The 17,150-nt window shown below is 39.8% G+C and overlaps 1 pseudogene; it reads right to left on the bottom strand.

Annotated features, from left to right (window-relative positions):
- Positions 1–333: 333 nt before the first annotated feature.
- LOC101826049 lies at positions 334–16,840 on the bottom strand (annotated as a pseudogene).
- Positions 16,841–17,150: the final 310 nt, after the last annotated feature.

A 17,150-nucleotide genomic window follows, 5' to 3' on the forward strand; every position in this document is an offset into this window, starting at 1 on the left:
AACAGAAATGGGGCAGGTGGGGGGATCAAACTCAGACAAGAGGAAAGTACCTTGGGCAGGAAGTGGGGAGAAAGTAAATGGGGGACCTGTGTCCCACCTAAAGGCTGGGAAAGGAGCTCCCATGGTTGGAGAAGAGGTCCTCCCTGTTCCTGGGATACAATAGCAAGAGGGACAAGGGCTAGCTACGCAGAACTTGTTGCTATGTAGTTCAGTAAAGGCTGTATATGATATATGTACATGTCATGAGAAAAAGAATGCAAAGGCAGGACCTGTAAGCTGGAGAAGGGGAGGGACAGACAGTGCTAGAGGCCAGCCTGGGCTCTGGGAAAGGGATTACACAAGTCTTCTGGTCCAGGCTGAGACAAGGAAGGAGGACAGTAAGCCCCACGGATCCCCTTGCCTGTTAGAGACGGTGGGTAGCTTCAGGGATGTGACCCTGGGGATGTGGAAAAGCTGTTTCTCCTCAGAGCTGGTGGAGATGAGGCATTTCCGGATGGGACGGAAGTATTTGGAGGTCTTGACTGCGAAGATGATGCTGGAGATGAGGAAGAAGTTGCACCACCCCAAGCAGAACCAGAAGGCATTCCAGGAGTCGGCCATCATGTCACACACGATCACTTGGCCATTGTCCAGGGCTCCAGAGAGGGGCTGGCAGGTGGCGATGTTTTAAGTCACCTCTTCTCTCACCCAGGCCACATCCTGAGAGAAGTAGCCCATTTCCCTGATCAGGAAACACTCAGAGGCACTCCTCATGATGTAGCTGGTCTGGGCAGGCAGCACTCCTTTTAGATGAGTGACATTACCAAGAATATCTGAGGTGTCAACCTGCAGTTTTGGGGCAGAGGACTCCAGGGCCCTGACACTGAGGTTGAGCTTGGCCACAAGACTCTGTTGGGGGAAAACCTTCTCCTGGTAGAGGCTTCGGAGCTCCCTGGCCTCCTCCTGCAGCTGCTGCCTCAGTATAGAGTTGCTTTGAGCCTGAGCAAGTCTTTCCAGCTCCTGGGTCAGCTGCTCCATGTCAGTCTTCACCACAGGCTTCTGAATCTGCACAAGGAAGTCTTCATAGTAGACCTTGCAAAGCCTCCAGGTCCCCGTGAGCAGCGGGGTGCCACAGTTCTAGATCCTTCACATTCACTTTGAAGTTCTGCAGCTCCTGCTGGAACTAGTGGACATACTGTTTGATATCCAGGTCATAGGAGTCATTGAGCTGTAGAACCTTCCAGAGTGCTGCCCCTGCCTTACACTGTCGATAGGCCTGGAGGACACTGATGTTCTTTCTCAGGCCAAGAGGGTAGGACAGGTTCATGGACGGGGTCAAGTTCCTCGGGATGCCTGCAGACTTATACAGCTCTCTGCTCTCCCAGCTCCGGCACACTGGCACCTGCACATTGCCACCCACCAGGAAAGTGGTGACGACCAGGAGGATGACGGGGGCTGCAAAGAGGAAGCTGAGGGCCACACCTGCCATGAGGAAGCGGGCTCCAACCTCGCCTTTGCTTTCTGAGTGGCTGGAATCCCCCCTGGCAGACAACCCCCATGCGCCTAGGCTGAGGCCCACAGGTTACAGATCACCACAAGCAGGATGGCAGAGCACAGCACACGTCCCAAAATCCACCTGTATGTCTCGTATCGCTGCACCTCTTTTAAGTAGGGGCGGCTGCACTGTTCGAGGTCCTCCAGTGCCTGGCTCCAGCGGGAAGCTGCCTCTGACCCTGGGAACTCTTGGGCCAGTGCCCTCACACCTTCAGGTTGCTCAGTCAGGGCCTTTCTCACATCTCTGATCACACTGGCCATCTGCACTGCAACCAGGAGCCGGAGACTATTGAAGGTGGCGTTCTCCTCCTCGACTATGCTGGAGAAGTTGGCCTCTGGGACACCCTTCAGTCGATGCAGGACATCAGTCACAGGGGCACCTGGCTGACGTCAGCACCCAACTGCAGAGCACTGACATGGCTTAAGGCCCATTCGCAGTTCTTGCAGCACCAGCTCTCCTGAAGCAGGGTGACCAGGCATTCCTGGTGTGCCTGCACAGGCGCTTCCAGGTCCTGCTGACCGTCACTCCCGCAGCTCCACTGAGGTGGTGTTCAGGGCTCGAAGGTGGTCTATGGAAACTTGCAGGGCCTTGCCCAGGCTGCGCACTGAGGCTAGCACCGGGTACACTGTGCTCTTGAGCTGGTCATGAATTATGTTCCCAAGGTTCTCACTGACACCATCCAGCTCCTTCAAGACTCGCTCCTGGGGCAAGAAGAACTGCTCAACCAAGGCCTGAAGCTCCCCAGGGACGTCAGACACCAGGCCTCTTAGGGTGAGCAGGGTCTCAGGGATAGCTTCCACACTGGGGCCTGTCTGGCTGTGTGTGTACTGGTTAGTGACAAAAGCACAGACCATACCAATCAGAAGCACGAGGGTGGTCAGCAGCAGGAAGGACATGAGGGTGCCGCGTTCACAGGCCATGGCCTTTTGCTCCGTCTTCACTCTGTCCCCGCAGCGTCGGCCACAGCAGCAGCAACAGAAGCAGAGCCCAGTAGTGGGCACCAAGAGGAGATAGAAGCCAGCGATCACAGCTCACACCACATAGCCTGCCTCATACCGGACCACCTCATCTGTCTTCACAGAGGATGGGTCATTCAGCAGGGGTTGAGCTGAACTATGGAGAGGAATCTTCTCAGGATGCCATAGAGGGAGTCCAGGGGCCCCGGCGCGCGGACACGAGGGGGCAGCCATCTTGTCCTGGCTACTGGAGGGAAGGCCAGGTCCTCCATTTGCACGAAGGACCCACAGTAGACTGCTTTAAATGCTTTGCCATTTTGAATGATGTTGACTATAGGCTTATCATACTATTACGTTGAGTCTTTCTTCTAGCTCTATATTCTCCAAGGCTTTTAAACAAAAAGCATGTTGGACCTTGCAAAATGATTTTCTGCATCTATTGAGATGATTATGTGATTTTTTTCCCTTTAAGTACATATATGTGTTTCATTGTATTTATTGACTTATGTGCCTTGAAACATTCTTGCATTTCGGGAATAAAGCCAACTTCATCATATTTGACAGTCTTTCTAAAGTGTGTTTGTTTTCTCTTTGCTAGCATTTTATTGAGCATTTTTGCATCTATGTTTTTCAGATGTATTTGTCTGTACTTTTTTGTTTTTGTTGCGTCATTTCCTGGGTTTTGGCATTTGATGATCATGGATGCACAGAAGGAATTTGGTAATGTCTATCTGTATCATTGAAAGTCTGAAGTCTGGTAGAATTTTGATTTGAATATATCTGGTCTTGATTTTTTTCTTTAAGTGGGAAGGCTTATATAAATATTTTAGTGTCCTGATTTCTTATGGGTCTGTTAAGACTGTTGACTTTTTGTTTAACTTTTAGGATTTGTCTGAATCAAAAAAATCATCCATTTATTTTGGGTTTTCCTACTTAATGGAGTAACGGTTTTTAAATTAAAAAAAATTAAGTATTTATTTATTATGTATATAATCTTCTACCAGCCTGTATGCATGCAACCCAGAAGGGGAAACAAGACCTCATGAAAGAAGGTTGTGAGCCACCATGTTGTTGCTTGGAATTGGACTCAGAAGCTCTGAAAGAGCAGTCAATGCTCTTCACCTATGAGCCATCTTTCCATCCCCAATATTCTGAATTTCTTTGCTGTTAATTTCTGATTCTGTTAATTTGGGTCTTTTCCTATATTCTTTTGGTTAGTTAACCAAGAGTTTGTCAATCAATTTATTGCCTCAGTGAACCTGCTGTGAGATTTGTTGATTCTTTGTATTGTATTGCTTTTGTATTTCATTGATTTGTGTTCTAATTTTTATTATTTCTTCCTGTCTACCATGTTTGGAATTTGATTGTTCTTTTTTCAGCTTCTTGACTTATATCATTAAGTCATTTATTTGTGTTCTTTCTGATTTTCTTAATGTAGCTACTAGAGCTATACATTTCCCTTTGTAGGGCTGCTCTTAACATATCTCCATATTTTGTATTATTTTTACATTTGTAATTGTTTTATTTAGTTCTAGGAAATTTTTTTCTTTCATAATTTCTTCTTTGACCCGATTACCACACAGCAATGATTTGGCTAATATACATGAGCTTGTGTACTTAGTAGACACTTGTTCAATGTCAAGTTGATTTCAAGTTGGGCAGATGGAATGCAAGCAATTATGTCACTTTAAATTTGTAAAGATTTATTTTGTGTCCTAGTTTGCTGTCTGTTGTAGAAAAGCTTCTTTGTGCTGTTTAGTAGAATACGTATTTGTTGCTATTTGGCTGGAAAATCCTGTAGATATGTTAAGTCTATTTGATTTATGATGCCAATTAATTTTGAGTTTCTCTGTTAATCACAGGTGACCTGTTTATTGGAGAAACTGCGGCATTGAAATCACTTATTCTTAATGGATTGATGGTAATCTTTGTTTTCAGACATAGTAGTAATTACTTTTATGAAGTTGGACACCGCAGAGTTTGGTGCATCTAAGTCTAGGATACTAATGTTTTCTTGGTTGATCTCCTGATTAAAACTAAGTGTCCCTCTTTATCTTCTCTGATTAGTTTTATTTTAGAATCTATTTTTGTCAGATAGTAGGATAACAATACTTGTTTTTGCCTGGTCCCATTTGATTAAAATAATTTTTTATCAACTTTTTAGTCGGAGGGAGTGGCTATCACTAAATCTCAGAAGTGTTTCTTGTAGACAAAAGTTAAAAATATTTTCTTCTTGACCTTTTAGTCAGCTTGTGTCTTTTGTCTGGAAATTTGAGGCTATTGGTACTTAAAGTTATTATTGAAATGTACTTATTAATTGAGGTCATCCTGTTGATGTTTGGTTTGTGTGTGTCCTCAGTGGTACATTTTATTTAATGTTTATGTATTTCTATTTCTTCCAGAGTTTCTGTGGTATTTTCGTTTATATCTTCAGCCCAAAATGTCACTTTCTATTTTTATTAATTAGATTTGATTTCTTGGGTATAATTTTTAGGCTATTTATGTGTAGAATTTTTCTTTCTATTCCCATTATAATGGATATTTTTCTGTGTATATTAACTTAAGATAGCTGTCCATAGCACATTGCTTTACATGTAGGTCCTCAAAGAAGCTTAGATATTGGTTATGATGCAGACAATGGGGGTCATACTAGACTGGGGCATTTATTTGTGATTGTGACTATATGTTGCAGGTTGAGAATGTTGCTTAAGTGAAGAGAACCATGGAGACTCACTGGGGTATTCCCTGTAGAAGTGTGTGGGAGTTGTGCTTGTCTGGAGAGGTTGGATGCAGTGCAAATGGGATCTGTGGGTGGTGGCAGGTGGGGTGACATCTGGTGAAAATCTAGAGGTTGGTTGCAGTGAAGACTGGGATTGTCAACAGCATTGGATGCTGTACCTAGGAATCATCTTGAGAGTTGGGTAGAAGTTATGGGTGGGGTAGGTCTGAGAATTCATCAGGCTATAACTTGGAAAACAAAACTGATAATCTGGCTGGGTTCGGGAAGTTAGATGCAAGGCAGAGGGGAACTATGGGTTGGTGTGTAGGCAGAGAAAGTCTTCATGGAAGTCTTACACGGGTGTTTTTTTATTCAAAAACATGATGTGATCATCCATTATAGAGCACTGAATTTCTAAAAGTCAGGGTGGTCAAGTCAAGTCAAGTCTCCATCATAAGCATTGCTCAGATCAAATTTCCAGAGTCCTTCCAAAACATGGTCAGGTCTATTATACCAATAAATCTTGCTTCTGGTACCAACTTCTGTCCTAGTTAGATTATTGTTGTGATAAACATCATTACCAAAAGAAACTTGGTTTATTTTAGTTTCTAGTTGTACTCTAGCATGAATGCAAGTCATGGAAGGAACTCCATATAGGAGCTTGAGGCAAGAACTATTGCAGAGGCATTTGAGGGCTGCTTCTTACTGGCTTTCTCCACCTATTGTTTTAGACCACCTAGGGTCACGTGTTCAGGAGTAGTAGCATCAACAGTGATCTGTATCTTACCACATTGATCATTAAGTGAGAACATGTCCTACAAGTTGGTGCACTAGACAAACTGTTGGAGGAGTTTTCTCAGTTGAGGATTGTTTCTTATTGACAAAAAAGCCAACCAGTATATTACCTTATTTATTTGTTTACTTATTTATTTGTATGTGTGTGTTTGTGCGTGTGTGTTTGTACATGTATGTTCCATGATCTGTGTGTGGAGGTGAGAGGATATCTTCCAAGAGTTAGTTGTCTCATCCCGCTATGTGCATTTTAGGAATTGAACTAATGATGTCAGGTTTGGCAAGTAATACCTTTATAATCTGAGGTAATTTTCTTGCCCCTGAAAAAAAATCTTAAGCTTAAAAAACATACAGTGATAACTATAAAACTGTATTTAAACTCAGGGAAATCATCCCTTCATAGGTATTTGAGTTACCTGAAATTCTGAGGGAAACAAAAGGAGTTACAAAAACCATACCATATAGTAAAATAAGTCCTTAAAATTAACCATACTCAACCCCTTCTTTCTATAGAATAGGAAACTGGGATTAATGCCAGTTACAGTTTGACCAAGACTTCAGAGTTTATAATTAGTAGAACTTTATGAGATAACGAGTAGTCTGTAATATTAAACAAAGTGTTCTGATAATACTGCTTATGGTTCTGATATTAATTATATAGTAATCTGTTAACTTTTTTCTTATTTTTGTAAATTAATATTTAATTTTACTGAGCAGCTACATTAATTCAACCATAGCATTAGAAAACTTAATCACCAGTGGTACACTGAAGATCATGGTGCGTGTGTGTGTGTGTGTGTGTGTGTGTGTGTGTGTGTGTGTTGTGTGTTTGTGCGCGCATGCACTTGTGAGTGTGTCTATGGTAACAGGAAATATCAACAAAAAAGTAAAATAGACAAATATTTACGTGGCATCAGCAATTGTAGAGTAAACCAGAAAGGTGTATACTAAAGGCGAATAAAGAATTAAGGAGAAGGAGGAAAGCATTTTTTGATGTTGACAAAGGAGAGATTAATGACCAAATAAAGCAAATGCATTGACACAAATGAGCACCTAGACTGTGAGCAAAAAAACTGAACATGTTAAAGGATAGGAAGTTGATGGTAAAGGATGTAGCCACCTTTGCAAAGCTATAAAAAAGTAAGAAGGCTTATCTCAATACATTCAGATGGTTCACTTTGTATGAAACAAAATCAAAGTAAAATAGACATTTGAATGTTAACATTTGCAAATAGAACCAGAAAGCCAGGGTGTTTGTGTCCTTGTCCCTCTATTCTGTAAATCAGTGAATCTGTGCTGAGACTGAGAGCAGCAGACGAGCAAGGAGATTCAGGAATGAAAGGAAAGGCTAGGTAGGATTCATTCTGAGCTCAGGTAGTCATCTGTCCATGGTCAACAGACTGGCCCAGATGCTGAAGACAGAAAAGGACCTGGTGGGATAAGCTGCAAATGCTTAGCTTTACTCTAGCTGCATAGAGCACTGCAAGTGTCACTTGGTCACAGAAAAGGGAGATGCATCACACTTTGTCTTTATATTCTGGCAGTGATCTAATGAAGACATGCCTGTTTTTAGTACTTAAGCACTAAGTCAAATTCTCTTCATCCTTTCTTGTTTTCACTTTCTCCTCTGGTTCATATTGTCTAAAATATTTACTGTCTGGCTTCCAAAGAAATTGCTGACTGATGATGCAAGGCCTCAATAATTCCAAATAGCACTGTTGGCTCCTATCTTAGAAAAGAAAGATGAAATGAAAAACGTTGAGAGTAAGTAATGAAGTAGAGAAATTGCTTATTTTCTAAGGAATGTACATTCTAGTTATACTCTAATGGTAGGAGTATGAAGTGAAGACTTCTAAAGTAGAGAATTTCCGTTGTCTGATGAAATGTTAGAGGGGCTGAGAAGTAAAGGAGAGATAGCTATTGTCAAAGACTCAGCAAGCCACCTGTTCTATATCTACAAATTGTCATTGGTGTCAAGACTAGACAGGTATATGATATGAACTAAATATTTCTTTTTTTTCTATTTTTTATTTAAGTTAGAAACAAGTTTGTTTTACATGTCAATTCTAGCTCACTCTCCCTCCCCTCCTCCATCACCCTCCCCATCAGGCCCCCCCAGTCCCCCACCCAATCTTCACTCTGATCCCCAGGGAGGGTGAGGCCTCCCATGGTGGATCTCCAGTGTCTGTCATTTCATCCAGGGCAGGGTCTAGGCCCTCCCCCAGGAGTTCAGTCTGAAAGAGCATCCCTCATTGTGGGATGGGCACTCAAATTTTATTTGTATACCAGGGATAAAGATTACCCAAGGCCCCATAGATTACCTAGGCCTCCTAATTACACCCACATTCAGGTGGTCTGGTTCAGTCCCATACTTTCCACACAGCCATCACACTGGGGTCCAAGAGCTCCCCCTTGTTCAGATCAACTGTTTCTGTGGGTTAAACCAGCTCAATCTTAACTCATTTGATCATCAGTTCTCCCTTTCTGTCACTGGATTCCAGGAGTTCAGTTCAGTGTTTAGCTGTTGGTCTCTGCCTCTCCTTTCATCAGTTTCTGGATGAAGGTTCTGTTTCCCAGACTCTCTGTCAGTGGGATTGTATGCTGGCACTCCCCTGATTCATGTATGTATGAGTGAGTACATACCATGTTTCTGTTTATGCCTGGGTTATGTCACTCAGGATGGTTTCTTCTAGTGCCATCCATTTGCCTGCAAATTTCAAGATTCAATTGTATTTTTCCGCTGAATAGTATTCCACTGTTTAAATGTACCACATTTGCTCTATATACTCTTAAGTTGAAGGGCATCTAGGATACTTCCAGGTTATGGCTATTACAAATAATGCTGATATGAACATTTGTTGTATGAATGTGCATCTTTTGGGTATATGCCCAAGAGTGGAATTGCTGAGTCTTGTGGTAGATTGATTCCCATTTTCATGAGTAATCTCCATACTGATTTCCAAAGTGGCTGTACCAGTCAGCACTCCACCACAGTGAAGGATTGTTTCCCTTTCTTCACATCCTCTCCAGTGTAAACTGGTAAACTGTCTTTGGAGTTTAAGATTTTAGCCATTCTGAGAGGAGTAAGATGGTATCACAAAGTTGTTTTGATTTGCATTTCACAGATGGCTAGGAATGTTGAGCACTTTCTCAAGTGTCTCTCAGCCATTTTAGACTCCTCTACTGGGAATACTCTATTTAGTCCTGCACCCCACCTTTTGATTGGATCCTTTGGTGTTTTGGAGACTTGCTTCTTGAGTTCTTTGCAAATTTTGGAGATCAGTCCTCTGTCAGATGTAGGGTTAGTGAATATTTTTTTCCACTCTGTGGGTTGCCCTTTTGTCTTGCTGACTGTGTCCTATGCCTTAGAGAGGCTTCTCAATTTCAGGAGGTCATTTTTATTAATTTTCTATCTTAGTGTCTGTGCTACTAGAGTTATGTTCAGGAAGCGGTCTCCTGTACCAGTTGATTCAAGGGTACCTTCCACTTTCTCTTCTAACAGGTTCAGTGTGGCTGGATTTACATTGAGGTCTTTGATCCATTTCGATTTAAGTTTTGTACATGGCGATAGACATGGATCAAATATACTTATATATATATTTAAGTATTTTATTATTTATATATTACTTACTTAAGAAAGAATATCATGTGAGTAAATACTTTCATATACATACTTAAAAATAGAAATGACCAAGTCTTTGACTGTGCTGTGCATATCTAGACATAGTATATGGCCTACTATTAGTTATAAGTCTGTATTATGTGATTCATACATGTGCTTTAAAATATTTCAAAGATGTGTTTAGTAGTACCAGTAATATAATTAAAAAAGCAAATTTTCTTTCCCGGTGGATACTGATTTTCAGAGGTTTCTACAATGGTACACTCCTATACCTGGCTGTCATGTCTCTCCTTGTGTTCCATTTTTCATCTGCTTCACTATAGCTCTCTCTGTTTGCAAATTGACAATCTTCTGAAATAATATTTGTTCAAATATCATCATGTTATCCTATATAAAAATACTTGAGTCCTACCTCCCTGGAAATAGTGTTATTGCAAGCTTGAAGTATTGAAAAAGTAATATTGCCTCCAAGGAGGTATGCTATCTCAATAAGACATATCTTCAAGACAAGGAAAAATGTGCTTTTTAAACTCTACATGTGTTATAAACAAGCACTTAGAAAACCATTGTTGTAAAGCATTGCTGGTTTTACCTGAGGCAGGCATTTCAGTGCATTTAAAAGGTCTCTAAGGATGCTAAGGCATCTTAGGTGGCATAGTCCATATAATGAAAACTGAAGTCTCTGTTTCCTGAAGTTTACTGGGTTTTTCTCCAGGGAACTGAAATATAGTTTCCAGCTTCCTTTACTAACTTTGGCAGCTAACACTGGTTGAAATTTTAGGAAGAGAAACACTGGTAAAGACAATAAGCTGCTTAAAAACTTGGGCTCTCTTGACTCATCTACAGTTCTATTAAGCAGCTTGTTTTAGAAAATGGTGTTTATCTCATTAAAAATATGTTTCTGTATTTCATAAAAAAGCAACCGGTGGTCATTTTTCTTCAAAATCATTTATTTTTAATTTATTTTGTTTGGCCTTTTATTTCAGAATTCCTTTATTGTTTTTAGTAGATTATCATTTATTCATTTCAGGAATATGTTGTTATTAGATGTACCTTCAAATTTACTTTTAAAAGAGTGCATATAAAATAATTATTACATTATTTTAACACACATCTCTAGAAAGATTATCAAGCATTTATCTACCAAAGTCTTTTTTTTACCACCCTTTCATAATTGTATCATTTCTTGGTCAAAGAATCTAGTGACTTTTCTAAATCAAGTGGTTACACAAATTCACCCTGGGATACTTTTGCCTATTATATTTATCTGATTAGAATAACTTTTTCTCATTTTGTTTTATATGTGAAGCCTTATTTAATCAAATAAAAATATAATTCTGTGTGTCTAATGTTGTAGTCATTGTTATTTTAGTTAGATTTACTTTTTATTGTGAGTAGACACCATGACCATGTCAGCTCTTATAGAGGAAACATTTAATTGGCATGGCTAACATATTCAGAGATTTAGTCCATTATCATCATGGTGGAACATGGCAGCATTGTAAGCCAACATGGTGCTGGAGAAGGAGCTGAGAGTTCCACATCTTGATCTACAGGCAATAGGAAGTAAACTGAGCATAGCTTGAGCAAAGGAGACTTCAAATCCTACCCTCCAACAAGGCCACAACTACTCCAACAAAGCAAAACCTCCTAATAGTGCCATGCCCTCTGTGGGCCATTTCCTTACAACGGTCACAATTGTAGATCTTAGCACCAGGTAAGCCGACACAATCTGAAAGTTCTCTTTTGACAAGGACCTTTTATTTCCGTGGATGGGAGACACAAGGGGATTTGTTATAACAGATGCACGGTTGAATAATATGTATTCTTAAATGTAAACAAAGACGATCTAGATTTACTATCTATAATTTCTTAAAACCATTGACTTGTATCAAAAATTTTTGTGAGATGTAATTAGCTCATTTATTATCATGGTAAGAAAAGGAAAATTGGAAGTAAATACGCAATGAATGAAACAAGAGGGAATCACAATGTTGGCTGATTCCTGTTGATGCTGAAATTACAGTGTACCGATGAAGGAATAGAAATTGTGGATGACCACATGTCTAAACAATATTACCCAGACAAAATAGGGCAATTGCACTAATGAACTCACAGCATTGTGACAAATGAGCAGGGTCAAGCCAGAGCAAATCCTAGCATGGAGAGGTAGGTGGCCATAAAGTCACATCATTAACTGAGGAACTATGGGCAACTGATAAATTCAGAAGGAAGAAAACTCACATCTCTTTAAGGGAGCTGGGGGGCCAACCATGCTCCAAAAGAAAATCACAGTCACAAAAGCACATGGGCGCCAGAGATTGGGATTGATAGTTTTAAATAAAAGTGAGGCTAGAAATTGGGTTGATAAGGAAGGGGGTGACACTGAAGGAGTTTGATATGGAAGGTTAATATTAATATTATCCAAAATATACTATATAAATAACCTCAAAAATTTAACTCAAAATATTTTAGATGTTATGAACCAAGAGAAAAAAAACAAATGTAATTATTTAGCATAACCATTAAGAAGTTTAACAGTCTTATTTAGGTTGCAGATTATATGCAAATAGCTAAAGAACCAGATTATGTCCTTGCTATGCTCTGTCCCTGAGGCCAATAAGAAAATTCATGATTGCCCAGCTCTCAGGTCAAATACTCACTTGGTTTTTTGATCTTTATGCCCCAAAACATCGAACCAGACTTCAGTTTCTTCTTCTTTTATTTACTTTAAAATAGGCACCTTTAAAATAGTCTTTCCTTTCCTAAGTTTCAGGTGTTTTTTTACAGTCAATCAAAGTTCAAAAGTAATAACAGCAAAGTTCAGAAGAAAAATAATCTGTATTTTTTTTTTTTTTGGTTTTTCGAGACAAGGTTTCTCGGTATTGTTTTGGAGGCTGTCCTGGAACTCGCTCGGTAGACCAGGCTGGCCTCGAACTCACAGAGATCTGCCTGCCTCTGCCTCCCGAGTGCTGGGATTAAAGGCGTGTGCCACCAACGCCTGGCAAATAATCTGTATTTTAAGCATTGTTCTACTCTGAATTGCATCATGAAAACTTCAATCCGTTTTATTCCTACCTAAGAGGTCTATAATTTCATTGTCCAGCACCCACATGGTATATTCTATGTACCCATTTATCACTCCATAGCAGCATAAAAAATACTGTCTATGGGGCTCAGTACTATCATTGGTTTCATATATCCACTGGAAGACTTGCATTATGGATTCATTGTCCAAAATACAACTGTATAAACATCCATTCCATCACAGGTGTTGCACAGACTTAGTTATATCTGATGGCACCTGAAAAAGACTTAATTTCATATATATGACAGTGTAACAGCTTCAAAAATTGCTATTTTATTTTAAAGTATTTTTATTGTTAGTGGTGGGAGTGTGCGTGGGCTAAAGGCTCCCTGTGGAGGATAGTGAGAAAATTTGTGAACACAGTTCTCTCCTGCTATCTTTATATGGGTTTTGGGGGATTTAACTTGGGTCTTCCATCTTGCACATTAAGGACCTTTACGTAATGAGGCTTTTATCTGCATCTACAACTATGTTTTTGAAAAGTACATTGGTAAAGAGTATAATATATATATATTTATGAACTTCTGTACATACAAAAATTTTAAAACATACAAATAAGATGATATAAAGTGAAAATAATTTCCTCTAATGGGTTCATGCTAACCATCTAAAGTTATTTACCTAAAGTTTCAGAGTATAGTAAAGCACTTGTACTTCTCTCCTGGTAAATTTTCGATATTAGGGTTAGAAAACTTTGAAAGAAATTTCCATTTGAAGTCCCTCAAACAGAGTATGGCAAAACAAAATAACTTTAATATATAGGAATTCAGGTTCCTGTTGCTCAGGCTGTTGTAGGAGTAAAATTGTCAGATGTCTTCATGCTACCAGTACTCATGGTTTAAGGACAGAAAAAACTATAATAAAAACCAACCTCCTATAACTCTGTAAATACTTACCTTTGTGTTTTTAATCAAAGCAACAAGTAAATAAACACGGCATAAGTTCATAAAAATGTGTGAGAAATATAATATATTCAAGTAAATCTGCAGTGAACAAATACAGGTATTGTTAACTCTTTGCAGTATATATGAATGCTTAGAGGTAAATATCTTGTATGTATCTCCTTGGGGGGACAGAAATATCTAGTCTATAAAATTCATTTTTGAGAAATTTATACTTAATAAAATCCCCATAGCCATTATGATGAAGTAAAGTCCTAGTCCCCCTTCTCTCATCACAAATTGAATCATTACAGCCATATGTTTTCATACCCCTGATACAATCAGATTTCTATTTATAAGATTGTCCTCATTTTATATGCTCATTATGTTGCAGTTTATGGCATGCTTAAACCATAAACCAGAGTAGTTAAACACCTACACTGTTCTCATGGGCCATGGTACACAATAAAGCTAGCATCAGTGGCCACTTTCCATTTACTAATTGTTTTATTGCAATTATAGATGATGCAAAGTTTCAATACATAACCTCTGAGCATATCAAAAACTGTTGCTTTATCAGTATTGCCTACTGCTTGTTATTTCATGATAAGTAGTTCTGCAAACTTATAAGATTTCTAGGTAACTAAGTCAAAATAACTCTTATATCCAACTCAATTATTATTTAAGGTTTACATCATTATTTTGTCTTAGTTGGGGTGTCTATTGCCGCAAGGAGACACCATGACCACACCATGGCAACTCTTACAAAGGAAAACGTTTACCTGGGGTGATTTACATTTCAGTGGTTTATTCCATTACCAATATGGTGGCACGCAGGCAGACATGGTGCTGTAGAAGTAGCTATGTGTTCTTCATCCAAATTAGTCACATAGGGGGCCATTTTCATTCAAAACACCATGTTACACTTCCTGGGCCCCCATAGGCTTGTACCTATATTTTAATATAAAACTGCATTCTGTCCAACTGCGAAAGTCCCCATAGTCCATCAAAGCCTGAAAAATGTTTAAAAGTCCAAAGTTTTAAGCCTCTTCTGAAACCATTAGTCATCTCTTAACTGTAAGCCTCTGTAAAATGAAAATCAAAAACAGACCACATACTTCCAACATACAATGACTTAGAAAGCACATTACCATTCAAAAAGCAGGAAAGGCAGCATAGGGAAGAAATACTAGACAAAAGAAGGCCCAAAATCAGCATGTCAAACTCCAAATTCTGTGTTTCTATGTCTGATATACTCTTTAAACCTCCAACTCCTTTCTGCTTTGTTTATTGCAGCACACTCTTCCCAATAGGGCTGTTTCTACTCACTGTCAGCAGCTATCCTTGGAAAGTATCCCACAACATAGGCATCTCAACTTCCTGTGTACTCCAAGGTTTGACAGGAAATCCAGGTTTTACCTTCATAGCTTCACAAAATGGCCCCTGTAGACTTCCACACAAGGGTTTCCTGACACCAGCCTGAACTTACTGACTTTCATTAGTCATGGAGGGAGATTCTATAAACCCTTTCTTGTATCCCTGACTCTGAATCCAGAACCACATGGCCAAATGTGCCAAGTCATGCTTCTTACAGAGGTTGAAACATGGTCCTCTTGTTCAGTTACATCTTCCTCAGCTTCTAGTTTTCCATTGCTTCCTTCATTGCTTAAGCAACACTGTCAAAGAAATTGCTTTGCAGACCCAGCAGGACTCAAACTCAGAGTTGTTCCTGCCTTTCTCTTCCTAGTACTTGGATTAAATATGTGCTCCACCACACTCAGCCTTAAGCTTTTCTGTAATCGTTTTTCACTCTTCTTTAATTCCTTTCACATGTTGGAAGATTCGTGGGGTAGGGTCTTCCCCTGAAGTCTTCACCCATTTTTATTCCATTTAGTATCAAGATTTGCTTTAAACTTTTTAACTCAGTGAGCAGTAGACTTAGCTCTATTATAATTCTTGATATGGCTTATCTCTTCAAACTATAAATTTTATACTTTTCCTTCCTTGGCTTGCTCCTTTTCATTATAAATCTGCATAAGCATGACTACTAATAACTAAGAAATACAATCAATACAAGGCTGTCTGAAAATCTCCTCTGTCAAAGCTTTTAATATACAATATGACCCAAACTCTGTCTTCTTGATCCCTCATGTTCCCATCCCCAATCTCCTCCCTTCTTCCTCTCCCAGTTTACCCAGGAGATCATAACCATTTTCCCTTCCTGGCGTCTTCCATGTGTATCACACTTGGTGTCTCCCTTTTTACCTAGCTTCTCTGGGGTTGTGGATTTTAGCTTAGCTATCCTTTGCTTTACTTTCAATATCCACTTATGAGTCAATACACAATGTGTGTGTCTTTCTGGGTCTGGAGTACCTTACATGGGATTGTATTTTTTCTAGTTCCTTCCATTTACCTGCAAATATCAATATGTCATTTTTTAAACCACTGAGTAATACTCCATTGTGCAAATATGTCACACTTTCTTTATCCATTCTTCACCTGAGGGACATCTAGGCTGTTTCCAGGTACTGGCTATTACAAATATTGCTGCTATGAAAATTGTTGAACAAATGTCTTGGTGGTATTGCACATCTTTGGGTATATGTCCTAACATGGTATTACTGGGTCTTGAGGTAGATTGATCCTCAGTTTTCTGAGAAACTGCCATACCGATTTCCAAAGTACCTGTACAAGTTTTGACTCCCATCAGCAGTGGAGGAGTGTTCACCTTACTTCACATCCTCTTCAATATAAGCTGTCATGAGTGTCTTCTCTTTCTTTCTTTCTTGTATTTTTTAATTTGTTTTAGTTTAAATTAGAAACAAGCTTGCTTCATATGCCAATTCCAGCTCGATCTCCCTCCCTCCTCCCCCACCTCCCCCACCAGTCCTCCACCCAATCCCCAATCCATTCCCCAGGGAGGGTGAGGCTCTCCATGGGGGATCTCCTGACTTGGTCATTTTGTTCAAGGCAGGTCTTAGGCCCTCCCCCACGTATCCAGGCTGAGGGAGCATCCCTCATTGTGGGATGGGCACCCAAAGTCCATTTGTGTGCCAGGGATATATACTTATCTACTACCTAAAGCCCCATAGATTGCCTAGGCCTCCTTACTGACACCCACATTCAGGGGGTCTAGATTAGTCCCATGCTGGACTCTCAGCCATCAGTCTGGAGTCCAAGATCTTACCCTTGTTCAGGTCAACTATTTCTCTGGGCTTCACTAACCCAGTCTTGACCCCTTTGCTCATCATTCCTCCCTCTCTGTCACTGGGTTACAGGAGTTCTGTTGAGTGTTTAGCTGTTTTTTTGTCATCAGTGTTTTTTATCTTAGTCATTCTGACAGGTGTAAGATGGTATCTAATAGTCCTTTTGATTTTCATTTCCTTAGTGGCTAAGGATGTTGAGCAATTCCTTAAACGCCTTTCAGGCATTTGAGTTTCTTCTGTTCTGAATTCTCTATTTAGATCTGTACCATATTTTTAATTGGATTATTTGGTATTTTGTTTTATAGTTTCTTGAGTTATCTATATATTTTGTATCTGAGACCTCTTTCAGATG

This window comes from Mesocricetus auratus, unplaced genomic scaffold (assembly GCF_017639785.1).
Source record: "Mesocricetus auratus isolate SY011 unplaced genomic scaffold, BCM_Maur_2.0 Super-Scaffold_100004, whole genome shotgun sequence".
Lineage (NCBI taxonomy): Eukaryota > Metazoa > Chordata > Mammalia > Rodentia > Cricetidae > Mesocricetus > Mesocricetus auratus.